At 50.4% G+C, this 17,193-nt stretch overlaps 1 long non-coding RNA gene across 1 annotated transcript; it reads right to left on the minus strand.

The window, feature by feature from the left end:
* Positions 1 to 7,110: 7,110 nt before the first annotated feature.
* On the minus strand, positions 7,111 to 9,433 carry LOC149999607 (uncharacterized). Its single transcript, XR_016513456.1, has 3 exons — positions 9,299 to 9,433; positions 7,551 to 7,669; positions 7,111 to 7,179 (listed from the first exon to the last, which is right to left on the minus strand). It is a non-coding gene; the product is annotated as an uncharacterized LOC149999607 (long non-coding RNA).
* Positions 9,434 to 17,193: the final 7,760 nt, after the last annotated feature.

A 17,193-nucleotide genomic window follows, 5' to 3' on the forward strand; every position in this document is an offset into this window, starting at 1 on the left:
GCGGGGGGCGGCTGGGTAAGGGTCCCTGAAGGCCGGAGCAGACAAAGGAGGGTGTGAGGGGCGCACCGGGAGCCCAAGGCTGGGAAGCGAGGTTCCGCGGGACCCGATCCCCGCGCCCGGATCGCGGGTAGGCAGGGCTGGGGTCGCAGGGCCGCACTCACCGGGGTCAGGCTCGGGCCGGGGCCGCAGTTCCTTCGCCGCCGCCGCTGCCCGAGACGCGCAGCCCGGATTCCGCTGCGCGGACCGTGCGGGGAACAGCAGCACCGTCGCGGCCGCCGCCACCACCACAACCACCGCGAACCCCAGGACCCAGACCGCCACCTTCGCGGAGTGGAGTGGCGCGCGCTGCGCCGCCGCCGTCTTTATGGGCCGAGCAAGGCCCCGCCCCGACGTAAACCCCGCCCCTAGGGCTCCCGCCCACACGCTCGCGGAGTGGGCGGAGCTGGAAAAGCGCTCTGGGCCCGAGTGTGGCTGCGCGTTGCGCCCGTGGGGCGTGTCTGTGCGCCTGCGCTATGCAGCGCTCTTGGCTCCTGGCGCGTGATAGAGGAAGGGTTTAGGTGGTTGTGGGGCGGAGGGGAGGGCTGTCTGAGACTTAGGGAGGCATGCTAGACTCCGATGCGGAGCCGGGGCCGATTCCGGTCCTGCCTCCTCTGGCAAGTACTCCAGTGTGCCGCCCGGGAGCCTAGGATACATTGACTCCTTTTGGCGACGCTTCTCTAGAACCTGCCTTGCAGCAGCCTGATCCAGGGCCCAGCTGCCTTCCAGACGCACCCGAACACGCGTTGAACTCCCCAACAGCTTCATGCCGATGTTGGCAGGGAAAACGGACCACAGTAGGGGATGGGTACTAAGATACATGAAGGACCCTCCCTCAGACCTGCAAAGGAGCCTTTCTTCTGGACTGATGGGGTGGGGGACCTGGACAGGAGGTAAAAGAATACCATTTCGACTGGGGCACCCTACCCAGGCTAAGATCCAGTCAGCCCCACCTGACCCCCGCCAGCTCCCTGTCCCCCAAGTACGGTGGAGCAAAGTTATCAGACCCTGTGGCCTGGGCACATGGGGAGCACAGGCCTGCGAGTTGGAGTCCTGTCCTCCAGGCCCTAGCTTGTTCTTCCAGAGGCTTACATCCACCCACTCTCAACTCCCCCAAACAGGCCCAACTGACCTGAAACTTGACTGTCCCCTTCCTCACCAGCTGCTTCTATTTATATACTTCCCCCAAAAGACCACAGCTCAGGCCACAGGAGCTATGAGGCCTAACTTATCAGTTGCCACCCCACCCCCCTGTCCCTTAGAAGAACTTCCCCAGCCAGCTGCTTGTGCGTACATGTGTGCATGTGTGTGCACATCTGTGTGTGTGTAGACACATACATTGGCTCCAGGTGCCTGAGGTTGGGCTGCCAGACCTGTCTGCCCAGGGGGAGCCATGCATCCTTCCTCATCCTCCCCACCCCTCTCCTCATTTGGCTGTTCCTTGCCAACACTGCCTCCTATCTATATGTGGTCACCTGCAGGTCTTCATGCACTTCTGGATGGCAAGGTGGGTACAGATGGGCCACTGCCCCTTCCAGAAAGTCAGCTCCATGAAAGCACAGATCTGTCCACTGCCCAGCACAGCACCTGGCACACAGGAAGTACTCACTGAATATTGCTGAAAAAAAGGGATGTGTTTGAGCATTTGTACATGTGTTTGCACGCATGCACATGTGTGTGTGTGGTTGTGTGTGTAGCTATTATAGGGGCTGTTTAATTGTAATAGCTTCCTGAGGCTGCTGTAACAAAGTACCACACACAGGGTGGCTTAAAACAGCATAAATTTATACTTTCACATTTTGGAGGCCAGAAATATGAAATCAAAGTGTCAGCAGGGTCACACCCTTGCCAGTAGACTTTAGGGGAGGATCCTTCCAGCTTCTTCCAGCTTCCGGTGGTGTCAGCCATCCTTGGTGTCCATGGACTTGTAGATGCATTCAGGTTAAGCACTGGGATTGGTCTGGGTGCAGGCACCCGGTGGGTGCCTTGGCTGTGATGGCCTGAGTGAGGCAGCCAGGCCTAGCCCCAGCCCAGCCTGCACTGGTGTCAGGGGTCAGTGGGGGGGCTGCTAGTTGAAATCAGGGAAGGGGAAGGACCTCTGTGCCCTGCCTGCTGGCTCTCAGGCCTTAGCCCTGTCCTAATGCCCCAGACAGCCCCAGACAGCCAATACCTGCCATCTTCCTGAAGGATGGCCTCTTTACAGACCCAGCTCCCAGAGGTGCTGGGTTCCCAGGATCTGGGGAGGTGCACCTGAGAGCACAGCTGGTCCTTCCCACTCTGTCAGCTTTTACTTGGGGCCCCCAGCGGTCTCCCCTGCTTCCAGGAGGTAGGTCCAACCTGCCCCTGAGTGGAAGGAACCTGCCAGGCAGGTGAGGCAGGAAGCCTGGCCCCTACTTCTCAAGCCTTCTGGTTTTTGGGCAGCAAGTTTCCTCCATCCAGGCTGGGGCTGTGACAGTTGGCAAGAGGCAGGTCCAGACAGGACTGGTGGGCAGGATAGACAGGGCCCAGGACAGGGATACTTTGCATCAAAGGATGCCAGGGAAAATGGGCAGGCTGAAGGGGGACTCAGGATTGCCCTGAGGGGCCGGGGGCCAGCATGAGGCTCCCAGAGCAGAGTAGTTCCTAGGAGGTGATGACCAGAAAAAGGAGAAACTGGAAGTAAATGTCTTTCCCACCCCAGTCATCGAGGGGACTTGGCAAACCTTGGGCCAAAGGTGTAGGGAGCTGACTCTCTAGGAGATGCCCTGTTCACCTACAGCCAGCCCGAGAAGCCCCTTGCTTCTGTAGGGTGACTCTCAGCCTATGTCACATGTAGGATCATCCCAAACCCCCAGAGGAGACACCAGGCAGGTCCTGACTGCCAGCCCTGGGATCTTTGCTTCCCCCGGCCTCCTCTGAGCCAGACGAAGACAGGTTGGTTCAGGGGTGTCCACTTTGACCTGGTCAGGCGGTTGGAACTCTGGCATCCTGGGGGCTTAGTCAGTGCAGAGTTCACCTCCTGGGTATTGTTAAGGAAACCCCAGGGCAGCTCAGGGCCTCCACAACCAGCAGGTAGAGCTCCCAGAGTTAGCACATAAAAATTGAGCATATCAGTTAAATTTTAATTTCAGATAAATAATGGATAACTTTTCAGTATGAGTCCCATGCATAAATATATCTCAAACAATTATTCATTGTTTATCTGAAATTCAAATTTAACTGGCACCCTATATATTTTTCTGGCAACCCTACCAGGGAGTAACAGTGAAGACCTTTGTCCCTCAACTTTTAAAAATATGGCACCAGTTTGATGTGTGTGCAAGCGTGAGCAGGCTGAGATGTGTATGAGTGTTTGTCACAGAGGCACTGAGCCTATGCATCTGTGGGAGCAAAATGGAGGCGTGGGGAAAGTGCATGCACCTGCTTGGTGTGCACACATAAGAGTAGGGGGATGCCCATGTGTGGGGTCGGGTGCTATAGGGCTGTTACTAGGATCACTGCAGTATCCTCACAAGCCTATGCCTTTGATGGGATGGTCACTATCTCCTCTGCTCAGAGCCAGGCACCTGAGGCTCAGAGGGTCACAGGCTAGCCCTTAAGCATGCAGCTGCTATAGGAGAAGCAAGGAGCCCAGACCCCAGCCCAGCTTCTAAGCTAGACTCAGGGTCAGCACTAGAGTCTGGAGTGGCTGTGGGTGGAGTCAGAGTCCTGGGCTGGCACCCAGCCTTGCCTGCGTCCCCTCTGCGTGTTCTCACCTGCCTGACCCCCCACCAGGGACAGGAACTACAAGCCCCAGGAGATCCCCAGATAAGTGAGGGTCATGGGCTAGAGCCTCTGGCAATGGGACCATGAGGCAGGAACATCTGATGCAAGTGGCTGTAAGTGTCCCTTCCTGCTGGCTGACTCACAGCTCACTCCATTCCAGTGGCTCAGCAGTCCTGGGGACTGAGCCAGGGGTGCCAGTCCTCCTTGAGGGTGTAGCGAGTAGGGCAGGGAGCAAGGAAAGCAGGGGCGTGTGTGGCCAGGAGCTCCAGGCTGCTCAGCCTGCCAGGCTGTGAGTATCTCTGCAGGCTTGGGGCCCACCCCACTGTGAAAGAGGTAGCACTGCCCAAGTGCTGCCTTCCAGGGTCAGTCACTAAAAATCCCAAGGGCCAAGGGGTAGGCAGCGTTGGTTCAGCAGATGGCCAAAGGCCACCACCCTGCCCAGTGATTGAGGATGGTGCACTTGACTTGTCATCACTTCCCTACCATGTCCAAGGCATTGGACACTCAGGTGGCTTTTGGGGGAGCCAAGTTTCCTGTTCCCAGCCAACCTGCTCCCCAACAGTGACCTGGGCATCATGTCTTGAAGAGAGTAGAGGCTTTCACGGCATGTGTACAGGTCCTAGGAGGGGCACAACCAGAGGAAGACAGAGAGGAGGGGCAGGGTGTGGCTGGATGGGTGTTGGGGGCCAAGAGAAAAAGGGAGGCTAATATGGGGGAAGCCCTGTGCCTGGCCAGGCCACACCCCTCAGCTCACCTGCTCCCAAAATTATCTTGTCTGACAGCCAAGGACCTCTCCATGCTGGCTGACTCCAGGCGTGGTTCAGGGGCCACCTCCTTGGGTCAGTTTCCCGCCAGGCCAGGCTCCAGGCCTGGAGTGGCTCTGAGTTCTACTTGTGCTAATGACACTCTGCCTAGGAGCAGGCAGAGGGCTGAGCTGGCTCCATGCTTCAGGAAGCTCAGTCATGCCCTGTGGTTAGCAGAATAACATCCCCCAAAGAATCCCCTTTTCAGTCCTTGTACCTGTGGATGTGTCACCTTATGAGGCAGAAGGACTTTGCAAGTGGAATTAAGTCAAGAACCCTGAGATGTGGATGACCCTGGATTTCCTGGGGCCCAGTTGTAGGGGACCACTTTGGGTGGTATTGGGAACTGTAGCCTCCCTGTGAGCTAGGCCTTATAAAGGGCCTGTAAGTCTCAACCAGAAAACCAGGAAAGCTGGAGGCAGGCATGACCCGATAATTGTGCCAGGGGTCCCCGTGGGAAATCAGGCTTAAAGAATGTATATTATGCTTTGAAGCTTGCTCTGCTCTCACCTGGTGATCCTCTGGTGCCAGAGAATTTGGAGGACCTTGACCTAAAGCGATCACTGTGCTCCTTTTATTGTTATCTGTAATCCTTAGATGTTGATAGTAGTCCAAGCGTTTGAAGCTGATGGGTGATTTATGTATCCTGAATGTATGCTCCCATATATACCTTTCTCAATAAAAGGCACAGGAAAAGAGTTCGGGGCTTTTCTCCTCTAGAGAGAACTGCCACCTCTCTTCCTCCCAGACAGAAATCAGTGTCTGGGTTAACTAATTTCTCCTCATCTGCGATCCCGAAACCTCTGCAGGACAGAGAGTTTCCACCAAGCCGGGGTGTGCCGCGACACCCAGTGTCATCACAGGGTCCTCATCAGAGGGAAGCAGGAGGGTCAGAGTCAGAGATGGAAGAGGTGGTACTGCTGACTGTGCCAAGAGAGGAAGGGGCCACAAGCCTGAGATCCGGCACCTCTAGAAGCTGGAAAAGGACAGAAATGGTTCTCTCTGGAGCCTCAGGAAGGATCAGCCCTGCCCACATCTGGATTTAGCACCGTAAGGCCCATTTTGTATTTCTGGCCTCCAGAACTGTCAGAGAATAAATGTCTAAGAAAGTCCCTAGCCCTGGTCAGGTTGCTCAGTGGGTTGAACCATTGTCCTTACACCAAAAGGTCAAAAGGTTGCAGGTTCGATTCCCCATCGATCAGGACACATACCTAGGTTGTGGGTTCAGTCCCTGGTCAGGGCTCATATAGGAATCAACAGATCAATGTTTCTGACATCGATGTCTGTCTGTCTGTCTCTCTCATCAATAAACATATCCTTGGGTGAGAATTAAAAAAAAAAACAAGAAAATCCCTAAATCTGTAGTAATTTGTTACAACTGCCCTAGAAGGCTCATACTGGCACCAACCCCAGCGCATCCCAGAGTTGTCATTTTGCAAATGAGCAAAATGAGGCGAATCCAGCCAGGCCTGGGGGCTAATCTGGCTTCTTGGCCAGGGTCCCTTGATGGGACAGGAGACAGGGGCAAAGTGTCCGGGGGACAGGAGAGGCTTGGGAGCCTGCCAAGGGCCACGGAGGCCCCCGTGAGCAGAGGCGTTGGGTTCCTCCTGACCACTGCTGGTGAAGAAACCGGGCTCCAGGAATGTCCTCCCTGTTGAATTTGCTTGTGCTGCTAAATGCTCCAACCGATCTCATGCCAGGCATGTGACCCGGCGCCTCTGAACCCTCCCCGCCCTCTGCTGACCGCAGCGCCCAGCCCATTCCCACACCGTGACCCTCGCCAGGCATGCCATCCCAGAGGCGCCTCCTCTTCATCCGCGTAGAGGGGCCTCTTGTCCGGTTGTTCTGGTGTAACGGGGGACAAGGGGCGCCAGCATGGGGCACTGTGCTCTGGGATCCGGGCTACCAGCGCCCATACTCTGGCGCTGGGCCAACTGGGCCGGCAAGAGCAATTGCCCGGGCAACGCGTTTGCGTCAAAGAAAGTGGCTCAGGGCCCAGGCTCCTAGGAGTGGGAGGAGGGGGCGGCTCTGGACCAATAGGGTTCCAGGGACCAGGCAAAAGCACCTTGGCCTTGGCCTGCGCTCTAGCCAATGGGATTGTTATTGTCTGGGCTGCAAGATAGGGCCGCGCCCCCTTTAAAGGGGCCGTACAAATCTTTTTGCCCTCTGCGTGCTCCCTGGTTCAGTGCGGGAAGGCGCTGCACACAGTTGGGGGTAAGCCTGCGGGTCTACGGCTCTCTATGAGCCTCAGTTTCCCCAAGTACCCATAGCGGAAGCATGAGGACGGTGTATTCAGAGCCCGTGGCTTCCCCGAAGGGTTCCCTTTCATTTATGCGGCGCCACAGGGTGCAACTGGACCCATGCAGTGCCCCACACCCTGGGGGTCACCACGCCCGCTGCTTTAGCTCAAGCACGCACTCCAGAAGGCCAGAAGGCACCAGGTCTGGATTTGTTTCCGGGCCTGGTGCTCACCCCTCCTCCCCTGAGCCAGGAAACATCCCTTACAAGGATTCTTACCCACCTGGAGGGCCGGGGAGGTTGGGTCCACGGGGACTCAGGTCTCAATGCCCAGCACTGTCCCGAAGGGCTTTCTGTCCTGACAGCGGAAAGCAAATGGGTAGTGGTGAGGAGGACCCAGGGGGCAGTGGCCATAGCCAAAATGTACCCCCACTATGGTCAGGTCCTCTTCTCCACTCTTGCACCCTCCAAGCCTAGACTGCCTCCCAGGGGGTTGGCCTGTGCAGAATGGAGATTGCCTGAGGCCGGAACCTCTGCTAAGGCTGGACTCAAGCATTAGGGTTGGCATCTGGAGGGGTGGCAAGGCCCAGAGATTTGGGGAGGAAGGGATCAACTAGTAGGGTTCCTGGTCCATAGCAGGCTTTGGGATGTGGACCCAGCTTCCCCTTTGTGGCCCTCCTTCCTGCCACTTCATCAACCCCCACCCCAGCACGCTTGGATTCCACTAACCTGGGGTGTCCTGCTTTGATCCCTGTTCCTTACGTCCATGATGTAAAATGTTAGCTTTAGGGAAACTGGGTGGGGGCATCTGGGAACTCTCAGTATAATTTTTCAGGTTTTCTGTAAGTCTAAAACTCATTCAAAATAAAGGAAAATGAAAGAGAAAGCACACCATTAGTGTTAAGTAGTTTTTGAACATTGTTGTTTGTCTCCACCCCCTCTGACCCATAAAAGATGACCTTCTTCACAGCCCTGCAATACATGCATGCAGTTGGACATGCCTCCAAGGTGCCATGGCCTTCAGCTGTTCTAGAACCAGTCCTTCTGCTTACCAGCAGGTGGGCTGGGAAGAGCTGGCTTTGGTCTGGGTAGAGGGTGGACTGTCAGTGGCCTCCACCCTCCCCCGGGGGCCAGGGCCAGTGGGAAGCTTGCCCACATGTCCAGGATTCTTTGGGGTTTGTGAAGATACCACTGGGGTGGACTGTAAAGATGGAGGAAGGGCCACTTGCCAAGGGTGTGGCACCTCTAGAAACTGGAAAAGGCAAAAAATGGATTCTCCTCTGAAATTTCTAGAAACAACCAGCCCTGCCTACACCTGGATTTTAGCCCTGTGAGGACATCTGGCCTCCAAATGTGAGGTGACAAATGTGTGTAGTTTTAAGCCACACACTAAGTTTTGGTGATTTGTCACAGCAGCCCCAGGAAACCACCGTGTCATCTTCCCAGGGTGATCCTAAGGGATGGCTTCTGTTGCTACTATGACATATAGGCTTGGCTCCTTGGCAGCTTTTAGGAACTGGACTGATGGCAAGGATGGTCATTTGACAGAGGGTGAAATGTGCCCACTCGCTCTGCACCTTTCCTGCAGCACTCCTAGTGGAATGCTTGTCCTTTCTTGGCCTGGCTGTGTGGTCAGAACTCTTGATAGGCCCCAGAGCTGAGCCAGAGGAACAGGTAGAAAGATCTGCTCACACACATGGGTCATATGTCAGGAGAAGGACAGAAGGTCCAACAGATGCCAGGTGTCTGCAGGGACCCTGGGCTTGCAGCCACCTCCCTACATCATGACTGACCAGGGACCTTGCTGTGGGGTCCCAGCCAGTGTCAGGGCCCGTCTGTTGCTGAGGTCAAGACAAGGGCCCAGAGAGGGAGAAGTTCCCAGCAGCTCTGTTAATCAGTACTGGAAACCTGGGATGGAGGCTCAGGAGTGAGCATGCCTGACTCCATCTCCCCTTTCCAATGAAGTGCTGCAGGGGGCCCAATGTCACCAATATGAAACTCAGGTCAACCTTGACATTTAATGAAACTCAGAGAGACCTCTGAGGCCTGGCAACAAAGCAACAGTGACCTGCTGGCCTGGGTGTGGGGACCAGCCTATGCCTCATCTACTTGGGGTAGATATAGCTATTTCTGGCTATTTTCCAGTATGGTAGGCTTTCCTGGGAGCAGAATTCCCACCCAGCTGGCACAGCAGAGTGCAGCAGCTGATTTTGTTTTTTATCTGCTGTCTTTGGTTTAGAAAAAAGGGCAGATGGCTCCAGAAATACCTAGGATCATGGCCCTCCCCTCTCCCCAGGCGGTGACTGTAAACAGAAGCTATAAAACACAACAGCTCCTGGCGCAAAGGCACAAAACTGCAGATGATTGGTGACAACCAGCGGTGGCAATAGCCTATCAAACAGGTGAACAGACAAACACAACGGGATCATCTACACATTAGAATATTACTCAACCATGAAAAGGAGTGAAGCACTGACCTTACTACGGCATGGAAGGACCTGGAACACATGATGCTCAGTGACAGAAGCCAGACACAAAAGGCCACTCAGTGTGTGATTCCATTTATGTGAAATGTCCAGATCCACAAAGACAAGTGATACATGGTTGTCAGGGGTTGGGAGGGGATGGGGTGACTACTGATGGGAACAGGGCTTTTTTTAGGGTGGTGAGAACATTCTGGAACTAGATGGAGGTGGTGGTTGCACAACACTGAATTCACCAGATGCCAGTGCATTGTGCACTATAAATGGATGAACTGTGCAGCCTGTCAACGTTATCTCAATAAGGATGTTTAACGACAGAGCCCTGCACAGTGGAGGCTCGTAATTGTGCCCAGGGCCGGAGGAGCTTACTTGTGCCATGGGAGCCCAAGGGGAGCCTGCTGTCCTTTTAACCAAAACTGGACACAAAGCAAATAGCCACACACTACAGTGCCTGGCACATTTCCTGTCCTGGATAGGTCATGAAGGAGAGCATCTATGTGTGAATAAGCAGGGATTGGGGATTCTTGGGAGTCTGCAACATGTAGACGAAAAGCTGCATGCCAATACTACACATACTGAGACTGCATTTTCGAGAAGGATTGACACAAGGAAACAAGGTATTTAAAGAAACACCTGATTCTTACATGAGGCTTCAGGAGAATGGTCAGTGCACAGAGAGAACATGTGCTCAAAGGCAGCCTGAACTCTGCCCAGTGGTAGATGGGGAAGGTACCAACAACCTGTGCTGGGAATGTACCCAGAGCCTTTGCACCTGGCAACATGTCTGGTGTCATCTGTGGTTGTCACACTGGGGGAATTCCTGGCATTGAGTGGGTTGGTCCAGGGATGCTGCTCAGCACCCTACAGTGTCCAGGACGGCCCCACAGAGAATGATTCGGCCCCAGTCAGCAGTGCCCAGGGTGGGAACTGATCTAGAGAGACTTTCCTGAAGCAGAGCAGGAGGAATAATCAAGAATGTTCCAGCAGCACTGTCTCTCCAACCACCTTCATGTCTTCAGATAGTCACCTGATTGGTGTTCCTGTCATGTAATGCAGCTGGATGTGTGACTCAGGGAGTTTCACTTCTACTTAGTGAGAAAAAGCTGGACAGCTCTCAGGTGGCCGGGGTGACCCGCCTCCTGTGGTCATGTCCTTGTGCAGTCCCCTCCCCTGACTTGCTTCTGACCAATGAGTGGATCAATGGCCACATAAGCTTGTGATGCCCTTCTGCCTCACGCTCTGTTGCCGGCTCTCACAAAGCATGTGGCCGTGTTTGGGCAGTTCACGTGCCAGCCAGCAAGAAACTGAGGGCCTAGTCCTGCACCTGCTGGGAGCTGAATTCTGCCAACCTCAAGGGCTTGGAAGCAGAGTCTCTAGCTGAGCCTCTGGGTGAGACCCCAGCACTGTTGACACCTTTACTGCAGCCTGAGCAGGGGATTCCTGACCACCTGACCATGGAAACTAAGACAGAGAGTGTGTTGCCTCAGCTCTGCCAGAAGATCTCTGGCCGGCTTGCCAATACCCTGGGTGATGATAGTGTTGATGTTTTTTCCGTTCAGCTCACTGATGACCTTGCTGAGCTAGTCGTTTTCCACCTTGATGCCCATGCTGTCCAGGGCCTTCTTAATGTGTTCAGCACTGGGGAGGAATTGCCCTTGAGAGTGGCCAGCAGGTAGAAAGCAACTTAGCCCACCTCAGTGGCACTGGCCAGTGTGTTGTCCTAAGTGGCTTTGTCTGTGGTTATTTGTTATATAGCAGTAGCTCATGAATATAGCTACTTCCTGATTAATAACTAACATAGTTAATAAGCTTCTTTTAAAGACACAGATGTGCAATCTCCATGTCACACACAAGAAGCTGATGTTTAGAGTTTACCTTTCGTATTCGGTTTTCTGACCCTACTGCCAGGACTCTTCCCTTGAACTCTGCCTGGGCTGTTTTCTTTCTCCAGAGGGATTAAAGAGAAGGCTTTGAACCTACCATGGCCAAGAATTCTTTAACCCTGGCTATTATTGTCTAGTTTTCCTCCATTCTGCTTAGAGGCAGTTGCCTGTACAATGATTGATGTAATGGTTTTTTTGAATTTGACATTTTTCATCGAGTCGAATATACAATTAAAAAAGAAAATAAATTTTCACAAATGTTTTTTATGGTATTCTGGCAGAAAAAGAGGTTTTATAGTTGTTGAATAAGAAATTTTTAAAATAGCCAGTTAATAAGCCTTAATGAATTACTTATATATAAAATATTATTTTAATTTTAATTATATATTAAATTATATGTACATGAGTTATATGATATAAATTAATATACTAATAAATCTGTATATAACTATAATTAACACATTGATAAACTTTGATATTAATATATTAGTATATTAATATATATTTTAAACCTGCCTAAAGAAAAGTAACTTTAAACATTTATGAAATTATTTTACCATGTTTTCCTCAGGTTTGTACCTCATTAATGTATTTCAATATGGTTTTCTAATATATTTTCTCTACAGATATATTAATTAGGAAACTTTACGTAAGTTTACCCTGTCCCATCTGTATTAACCTTGCAATTCCTCCTTTCTCACAGTTTGCTTGGCATTGATATAACTTTGCCCAATTGACGTTAAACTCTTCATGCCATTTTCATAACAGCTTTGTCAGGATATAATGCACATATAAGATTCTTCTTTTGGAAATGCACAGCTCAGGGGTCTTAGCAGAGTTGTGCAGCCATTGCCACAATCCATGTCTGCTGGAAAATAATAGTGTTAAGATTTTGGTTTTTCTCCCTTGTGAGATCCTCACATATTTTAAATTATATTTTATTGATTATGCTATGACGGTTGTCCTGATTTTTTCCCCTTTATCCCCTCCACCCAGCACCCCACACTTCCTCAGGCAACCCTCCCACCATTGTTCAAGTCCGTAGGTCATGCTTATAAGTTCTTTGGCTATTCCATTCCCTATACTGGACTTTACATCTCCATGGCTATTCTGTGACTACCAATTTGTACTTCTTAATCCCCTCACCTTTTCACCATTCCTCCACAACCCCCTCCCATCTGGCAACCATCAAAACAAATCTGTATCCATGATTCTGTCTCTGTTCTTCCTGTTTGCTTTTCTAGATTCAGTTGTTGATAGATTTGTATTTTTTACCATTTTATTGTTCATAGTTTTGATCTTCTTCTTTTTCTTAAATAAGTTCCTTTAACACTTCATATAATAATGTTTGGTGATGAAGAACTCTTTTAGTTTTTTTCTTGTCCAGGAATCTCTTTATCTGCCCTTCGATTCTAAATGATAGCTTTGCTGGTTAGAGCAAACTTGGCTGTGGGTCCCTGCTTTTCATGACTTTGAATATTTCCTGCCAATCCCTTCTAGCCTACAAGTTTCTTTAGAAAAATCAGCTAATAGTCTTACGGGAACTCCCCGGTAGGTAACTAACTTCTTTTCTCTTGCTGCTTTTAAGATTCTTTCTTTATCTTTAACCTTTAGCTTTTTAATTATAATGTGTCTTGGAGCGGGCCTCTTTGCATCCACCTTGTTTGGGACTCTCCGTGCTTCTTGGACTTGCATGTCTATTTCCTTCACCGAATTAGGGAAGTCTTCTTTCATTATTTTTTTCAAATAGACTTCCAATTTATTGCTCTTTCTCTTTCTGGCACCCCTATTATGCGAATGTTGGACCTCTCGAAGTTGTCCCAGAGACTGCTTATACTATCCTCATTTTTTTTTAATTCTTTTTTTCCCCTTGTTGTTCTGATTGGTTGTTTTTTTTGCTTCCTTATGTTCCAAATCATGGGTTTGATTCTCGGCTTCATCCACTCTACTTGTTGCTTCACTGTAAATTGTTCTATATTTCAATTAATGTATCCTTCATTTCTGACTGGATCTTTTTTATGCTGCTGAAGTCCTCACAAAGTTCCTTGAATATCCTGATAACCAGTGTTTTGAACTCTGCATCTGATAGATTGCATATCTCCATTTTGTTTAGCCTTTTTTCTGGAGTTGTGATCTGTTCTTTCATTTGGGCCATGTTTCTTTGTCTCCTCATTATGGCAGCTTCCCTGTGTTTATTTCTGTGTATTAGGTAGAGCTGTTGTGACTCTGTGTCTTGGTAGCATGGCCTAATATAGTAGGTATCCTATAGAGTCCAGTGGCACAGCCTCATATCATCCAAGCTGGATACTCCAGGTGTGCCCTTCATATGGGCTGAGTACACCCTCCTCTTGTAATTGAGCCTTGGTTGCTGTTGGCAGATCAATGGGAGTGATTTACTCAGGTCAGTCAGTGGCAAAGATTGGCTATGACCTCTTACCACCAACCTCTGCCCTTCATGGAGGATAAGCTGTGCAGGGGCAGGGTGATGGTGCTCCAACGTGGTCTGTAGCTGTCTACTGGGTGTGCTGGCCCTGGGGTTTCCCAGGTGGTGCAGGCCAAGGTCAGCCCCTACCTCTGTCTTTCCCAGAGCACCCTGCCTGAGCTATAAAGCAACCTGAGATGGCTGCTACTATGAATCTAAGCTGGCTGTTGCTAGTGCCAGGCCTGAAGCTCATTGGGGCCAGCTGTTGCTTGTTTGATAGGATTTAGAAGTTATGAAGTATAAACAAAGACCAGCCATGCATATGGAAAAGGAACTTGGGTGGGCCTGTTAATAGGGTGGGCAGAGTTTCTGGGAATCTCCAAGGTGGCTCAAACAGTGTTAGCTGGGTCAATGGAGTCTCAGATATGGCACCAGCTTGCTGGCTCTGTAGAGGGAGGGTTTAGAAAAGGGATAGTGGCCTCTGCTCACCTTGATACCAGACACTTCAGTTTCTCCCTGTATGCCACTGGTGCCTTTCAAGCTGCTACCCTGGTGCTGGAGCTGAGTGAGTGAGTCTGAGGTGAGTCCATGTGTGGATTCTTTAAGAGGAACTGCTTGGGGCTCCTGCAGTTTCTTCCACCCCCTCAATCTCTGCTGGTTTTTGCAGTTGGAAGTTAGTGGGGATTTATCTTCCTGGCACTGGAACCCTGGGCTGCAAGGCCTGGTGCGGCTGGGACTCTTCACTCCTAAGATAGCTCTCCCGAATTTTTATCTACCACACATGGGTGTGGGACCAGCTCATTCCATACCTGCACCCCTCCTACCAGTCTGGATGGATGTGGTTTTTTTAATTCTGTAGTTTTCAGACTTCCATTCAACTTGATTTCTAACAGTTCTGTGTGATAATTGTTCTATATTTTAGTTGTAATTTTGATGTGGTTATGTGAAGAGGAGAGCCATGTCTGCCTACGCCGCCATCTTGATGGGAAGCAGAGGTCTTCACATTTTAAGCTGACAATCAACCATTATCTCTGTAACAGGGCTGGCCAATCTTTTTCTGTAAAAGCAGGATAATGGCTATTTTAGCTGTGAGTGGTGGAGCTGGGGCCTCTCCCAGCTGCACAGCTCTGCTTTGTAGAGCAAGTGCCCTACATGATATGCAAATGAGAGCAAGGCCATGTGCCAATAAAACTTTATTGACAAAAGCAGACGGTAAGCAGTCTTTAGCCATCCCTGATCCATGAGTGCTGTGATTGGTTCTCCTTGAGCCAACATTGTGTCATGCTTTAAAATAGTCATCCTTGAGCACTGGCTGGTGTGACTCAGTGAATTGAGCGCTGGCCTATGAACCAAAAGTTCGCCGGTTCCCTGCCCAGTCAGGGCATATGTCTGGGTTGTGTGGGTGAGGTTCCTGGTTGGGGCTATGCAAGAGGCAGCCAACTGATGTTTCTCTCACATCAATGTTTATCTTCATCTCTTTCTCCCTTTCTTCCCCTCTCTCTGAAAATAAACAAGTAATATCTTTTTAAAAATAGTCATCCTTGAAAAAAAAATTCATCCTTGCTCTTTTGTGGGCTTCCTATCTTTTGTATGTGCTGGTTTCCTGTCTTTGTCCCTCCAGTTAATCTAAAAGTATACAGACTGTTTGACATTTTACTAATTTTGCCAATTATCATAATCTATGAAACAGTATCTATTGATTCTGGTGATAAAAGTTAACATATTCAGTTAATGTCATCTGCGGATGTGAGCCTCAACCTAGAAAATGAAGGAGGATCAACTTAAAATTCATAAAATAAGCCAGTTACAAAATCCATATTGAAATCTAAGACAATGCCTGCCTGGGTGTGGAAACTTCCAATAACAGGGGGCTCCTGGTCTTCTAGGATGCCCCCACTGAGTTCTTGAGTTTCTGGAAGAACGTCTCTATTAGATATATCAGAGGCTGCCCTCTGCCTTTTCTGCCTTTCTTTGTCCCATCTGTTGGGATGATACAAACCCACAGCCACTGTTAAATGCCAGTCCCTCAGGGACTTCCAGGTGAGAGTATGGCCAGACAGTCTTGTCCTAGCTGAACACTGTTGGTTCATTCTACCATCACCTGTCTGACTACATGTCTAGGTGCCAGTACCTGCCCCTCATTACCTCTCCTGGTAGGACAAATTTTCGAGTGAACTCTCCTGATAGAATGAGTGACTCTCAGGGAGGAGTCTTTCAGAAACTCACCTCTAACTCTTGTATTCCTGGAGCCTAGGTTAATGGGTCCCAGGGTGTTCTGTGTGCAAAGCACTTCTTTCTGAAGGGTGTATGACCTTCCTATGGCTGCTATAACCAATGATTGCAAATTCAGTAGCTTAAATAATGCAAGTTTATTCCTTTAGAGTTCTGGGGTCAGGAGTCTGACATGGGTCTCACAGGGCTACACCCAGGTGTGGGCAGGGCTGTCCTTCTGAAGGTGCCTGGGAGAATGGTTTCTGGCCTTTTCCAGCTTCCAGAGGCACTGCATCCCTGGCTTGTGGGTGCCCCCCTGCCCCCCGCCCCTTCACAGCCACCAGCACAGCCTCTTCCATCTCTGACTCTGACCTTCCTTCTTATGAGGACCCTGTGAGGACATTGTTCCACCTCACCCCTGCAAAATCCAGGGTCATCTTCATCTAGGGGCTTTAACTCAAACCCATCTGCAAAGTCCCTTTACCATGTGGTGTGACATGTCCACAGGTGTCTAGGGTAGGATGGGACATTTTTGGGGGATGTTATTCCAAATAACAATAACAGCTCCCAAATTCTTAAACTGGTCCTGGAAATCATTGTAGTACATTTGCAAATCAAAGGGTAAGGAAATAATGGCTTCTTTAGAAGGTATTTCCAAATAACATGGAATTAACTCACTTTGAAGAGACCTCTCCCTTCCCACGGAGTCAGCACGCCCTCTGGTGACCAGAAGCCACACTGGGCTGGTTCATAGGTTCCTGGTTGTCCGTTCACCCGGTGGCTCCATGTGGCCCTTGGCATCCACTATCTACTCCTGTGCCAGAAACATGGCCTGCAACCCCTTGTAAAAGACCAAATCCTGTTGGCTCTGGAACAGCGACATTTTATACTTGAAAGGAGCCCCTGACAGTAAGATGTCTGCTTCCATTTTTCACATATGAGAAAAATTTGAGGGTCACTTTGTCTTGTATTCAAGGTTACAGGGTAGTTCATAAGGGCTATAACAGGAACACCCCTCTGTCCCGCTCAATCGGTTCTTCTGCACTGGGTCCATTATTTTCTGGAAACTTCTCTCACATGGCAAAAAGGCAAAGAGTAACTCAGACAATGGGAGATGAAAGGTCACCTTCCCTATGGCATTTCTCAACCTATTTTTGATACTTTTGACCTAATTGCCCCCAGCCTGCACCCCATGAAATTCTAACCCACTGCCATTCTGTGCACCTGGTTATCTATTGGGGGCGCTTTGGTGGACCATAAGTCATTGTGACATCTATTTCCTCACCACTTGGGGATGGGTTAAGAGAACCCCAGTGACAATGACAGTGATGTGTCCTGCCAGAAAAAAAGAAATGACAGCCAGCAGCAGCTAG

This window comes from Furipterus horrens, unplaced genomic scaffold (assembly GCF_987537825.1).
Source record: "Furipterus horrens unplaced genomic scaffold, mFurHor1.1.pri manual_scaffold_10, whole genome shotgun sequence".
Lineage (NCBI taxonomy): Eukaryota > Metazoa > Chordata > Mammalia > Chiroptera > Furipteridae > Furipterus > Furipterus horrens.